This window comes from Octopus sinensis, linkage group LG12, assembly GCF_006345805.1.
Source record: "Octopus sinensis linkage group LG12, ASM634580v1, whole genome shotgun sequence".
Lineage (NCBI taxonomy): Eukaryota > Metazoa > Mollusca > Cephalopoda > Octopoda > Octopodidae > Octopus > Octopus sinensis.
Genome location: NC_043008.1, coordinates 44,792,767 through 44,798,393, shown reverse-complemented (window position 1 = coordinate 44,798,393; position 5,627 = coordinate 44,792,767).

Here is a 5,627-nt window from a genome sequence, read left to right as displayed (position 1 = left end):
ACGGAGGTATTCGATGATTTTCTTAGAGACACAACAAGGAGTCTACGGACACATACACACACGTATACTTAACAGGATTTAAATGCAAACAACTCTAGGTTTCATGCTCTGATAGTAGAATGGTCGGGTTAGTTTGTATACCATGCCGTGTATTATAATATAAACATGCATGCTCATATATATGATACCAATAAATTAATTACAAACTGCAAGAGAATGATTCCCTATCTGGAAATAAACCGAAAATTATGAAATTACTACTTCACAAAGATTATTTCTGTAGGGACTACCTTATACAGAGTGTATATGAGAAGCTCAAAACAGCGAAAGCTCGGAAGCAGACACTTTCTCTAACGGTGCTGGATTACATTGCTAATTTTTAAATCTGTTTTAATATATTTAATAACTTTTAGTTAATGTCCTGTTTTCAAATATTAAGAGGATGTCAAGGATTAAATATATATATATATATATATATGTTTATGTCTGTATATATGTGTATGTGTAAGCGTGTATGTGTGTATGTATGTGGTTTTAAAATACAATGTAAATTTGGGTATTAATATTCTAATATATTTTCAAAATGTATATTGATAAATATGATTTTGGTTTTAAACAGAGCACAAAAAAAACATCAACGGTTTTCTAAGTATGACGTTAAAGATGCATTTCGTTACTTATTGGATTAAGCAACACGAATCGCTCGAGTATATTCTGTTCAATTCATTGTGTTTTTTTTATTCTATTATTCTATTCTACATAATAACACAAATGTTGAAGGATCAGACTGTATATATCAAATTTCCACTTATGAATTAAGTCAGTCGGGAAAAGATAATTTACAATGACTTCGAAATTAAATTTATATGTTTACCATAAACTCAAGAAAATCAATATTGTAGCAGAGATTTCTAAGGACATTCTAGAACGTTAGAGCAATTTAATATTTACGTTCATCCAGATAAATGTAAGTAAATGAAACAAGTTGTGTACAGCTTTAATAACTGTGTAATGTGTTCCATAAATATTATTATAAATGATTACATGAAGTGATGGCGCAGTAACATTAAATATTTAGGTCTGTCGCGTTATTTATGAACAACAATAGCACAACTATCTCGGTACCGTTCAATATTACCAGAACCGAAAAATTCGATTTATATTAACGTGATCGATACACAAATGGTAACTTTACACGGCATATTGTGCAAGTATCTTTTGCTAAAGACGTTTTCCCAGTGGCAATGACTTGTGAATGAATTTGGTAGACAGAAACTAAATGAAGCTCGTTTGCATATATATATATATATATATATATATATATATATATATATATATATATATATATACATATATATATATATAATATACAATATATATGTGTACTATATATATATATATATATATATATATATATATATATTTACACACATGTATGTGTGTGTGCGTGTGTGTGTACAGTTTAGGACAATCAGTCAGTGATAATAGTACTCAGAGTTTCAGATGCCGGAGCTAAGTGCTAAGAACTAAGAACTACGATGCATTCTCATCGGCTATTAATGGCAATAGACTCTATAAAAGTACTGTGGAATAAAAGGGAAGCTACACGAAGAGGTTGGAAAAAGATAAAAAGATACACGGAAACATATTCTCACAATACATAGACAAAAAAACCTCCTGCGTTCATAACGTCTACATACTTGCACACCCACACAAACATGTATATATGCATGTCCATACACAAGAAACATATATGTGCATGTACGTACTCATACGCATAGCCACACACACACACGCACACACAGATGCATTTGACACTCTTAGAACTTTTATGACAACTTACTGATTGTCCTAAACTACACATATATAAATATCATCTTTTACCAAATATCTTAGTCTCATTCATTTGTTATCACTTTTTATTATATAGGTAAATATGTTTTCCTACGTTGAAAGACACCCCCGCTCTTGTTATATATATGTATATATATATATATATATATATATATATATAATATATATATATATATATATATATATATATATATATATATATATATATATACGTACTTATATATATATATATATTCTGATTTGCAACATATTTGTTGTTTCAACACACATCGCTCTGCCGTGTAAATCTAATAAAGAGCTTACCTTTAATATTAGATTTGAAATACTAAAACATTTGTTTTGCATATGAGCTATATTTTGTCAGCTAATTAGGTTTAAAAGATGCTTTCAGAATATATTTCCCACATAATGAAAACCCGTATAGAAATTACATTAGTGTTAATATGCGGATTATAGCTTAATGTGCTCTATTAAACCAATAGCAAAGACGTGTAAGTTGATTGAATGAAAATGTATTTATATCATTTATAAGAAAGCCATCAGCGTAAACAATATGTACAAGTGTAGCATATAAATATATCCACACAAGTTTGTAAATAGTCAGCTGTAAGACAATGTAGGTTACATATTTGTTTCTTGTCTTCTGTTGAAGAAATATTTAAAAGTTTTACTAGAATGTAATATATAATATATTTTATTAAAAAAATGCTAAGAAAAAACGAAAAGTATTTATCCATTGTGCATAGCAATCGACAACGCCGTAGATTATTGAAATAAGGGTACTTACGTGGAATATGGAACTAAACTGTTTCAAACACAGTTGAGGACACCCAGAGATTAGAAAAGGGTTTTTGAAATAAAAGTAAGACGAAAGTTGGCTGAATGAAAATGAGTACTTTGAAGTGTACGTGCGACAAAAAATTAAACACCAGTCTTTTCAATATAGCCATATATATATATATATATATATATATATATATATATATATATATATATATATATATATATATATATGGAGGTCCTATATTTAAGAGATGAGAAATTACGTAGATTATTTACATGATTTACATTTGACCGATATTTGCCCTCGTCTTTGCTGTTAACACAATGTTTCGGCTGATATACCCTCCAGCCTACATCAGGTGTCTTGAAGTCATTTCGAACCTGGGTTCTCATTCCTAAGGTATGTTTTGATGTTATTGTTGTTGTTGTTGTTATTATTATTATTATTATTATTATTATTATTATTATTATTATTATTATTATTATTATTATTATTATTATTATTATTATTCAGATCACTGCCTGAATAATAATAATAATAATAATAATAATAATAATAATAATAATAATAATAATAATAATGTATTTTAATTTAACTTTAAAGAAAAATGAACGAACTAGTGAGTTTAGTTTAATGGCCTACCAATGTATACTATGAGTTTCTTTACCCTAGGAGTCGGGAAGACACTCGGCAAGAAATGGAGCAAATTTGAAAGAAGAAAACAAAAGATAACAATAATAATAATAATAATAATAGTAATAATAATTCTTTCTATTATATGCGCAAGGCCTGATATTTTGGGAATAATAACTATAATAATACTTTCTAACCTCGAAAAAAAACTTTAGGAATGAGAACCCAAGTTCGAAATTTCCCCAAGACACCTAAAGAAGACTGGAGGGTATATCAGCAGAAATGTTATGTTAACAACAAACAAGACGAGGACAAATATTCGTAAAATGTAAATAATATATATATATATATATATATATATATGGCTATGTTAGCTTATTTCTCGCTTTCAAAAACTGTAGCATAAATTGTGAATGATTTCGGGTGATATTTCTAGCAAGTCGACCCTACACATAGATTCTTCCGAGCTACTCTCTTGCCAGTTGACTTATACAATAAAGTAAGAATTTATATAAGCATATTCACAGTAGACGTGTGTGTTTACACATTATAATTCCCTCTGTTACGAAGAAAGCTTCTAAACTGGATGAACAAAATCTGCAGTGTTACTTTGGTATAATTATCTGCCAGCCTGTTAGGTTCACAGATGTCGTTACCAGTTCCACGTACAACATTCAATCCTTCCCTACCATCCAATGGTATAGTTAATCAAATATTCTATTCGCTTTTATTTGTAGCTTAATCTACTTCGAGCACGACATATTTAAGAATTCATTTCGTTCATTCGTCTACTCACACACACACAACCCCTCACTCACACACACACACACATGCAAAACTGTAAATTTACATCAATAAATGATGGTGTGCATCTATGGCTTGCTTCTGGCGTTACTGTTTTGTTACTGAGTTTACATAATGTCACGAATAAGTCACCAGGTACATAGAATTAGTACACCAGTCCTATATTGAGTTCATCTTGTCAGCAAGCTCAGAACGCAACAGATTATTCAGTAGGTGTGTGGTAAGTAGCTTGCTTACCAACCACATGATTCCGGGTTCAGTCCCAGTGCGTGGCATCATGGTCAAGTCTCTTCTACTATAGCCCCGGGCCTACCAAAGCCTTGTGAGTGGATTTGGTAGACGGAAACTGAAAGAAGCCCGTCGTATATATATATGTATATATATATACATATTAAATCTTAAATGTTATTTTTATTTAAGTTTCACAAAAATCTCTCTAGTTGTTTATGTACGATTTTTGAATTTGTGAACTTTGATATATTTTATTATTTCATCTTGTCTTAAGACGTCACAAATTTAGAAAGTGGCAGATTTCTATACCTTTACAGTGCAACACATCATTAACGTCAACTTTCTCTAAGATATATTATGAAGAGCAGGTGATACAACAGAAAACAGATTGTTAATTTTCGTAGTCGTAATAGAGAACGTTTAGATTAATGGAATAATATGTCTTCACTCACGATCTGAAACTAATTAATATACAGAGTGGGTTCTGTCGACCCTACTTTAAATGACTTGTTTATGAATGCTGGAGGCAAGATGTAACAGCAGCAAATTTATAAGAAAGTTATATATAACGAAATATATATCTATAAGTACATACAAGTCAAGGACTCCTAGAAAGCTGTTTATAGTTTCTGTCGATAAAATTTGGTTACAAGATTTCAGAAAACTTAACGGCAAGTTTGAAGTTAACAAAAGGCGTCGATGTGTCGTATAGGTTTAAGCATTTCGGTGGCAATGAGATCCTTGACTTATTCGTCGAACAATCAGAATTCACTCATACTGGTAGAAACACAAATTTATATTTGTAAAAGTAATTTATCGAATTCCTTAAGAAACATAAATTTATTTGAACTAATAAAATGGAATGAAACAATAGTCGTATATTACAACTATGTGTTATTAACTACAGACTGACAAAAGAGAAAATATATCTGAGGCTCATTTGCTGTACTTGGAATATTGCTTTCGGTTATTTATTTCTTTATTGCCCACAGGGGCTACACATAGAGGGGACAAACAAGGACAGACGAAGGGATTAAGTCGATTACATCCACCCCAATACGTAAGTGATTCTTATTTAATAGATTCCTAAAGGATTAAAGGCAAAGTTACCTCGGCGGGATTTGAACTCAGAACGTAACGACAGTCAAATTACCTATTTCTTTACTACCCACAAGGGGATAAACACAGAGAGGACAAACAAGGAGAGACAGACGGATTAAGTCGATTACATTGACCCTAGTGCGTAACTGGTACTTAATGTATCGACCCCGAAAGGATGAAAGGCAAAGTCTACCACGGCGGAATTTGAACTCAGAACGTA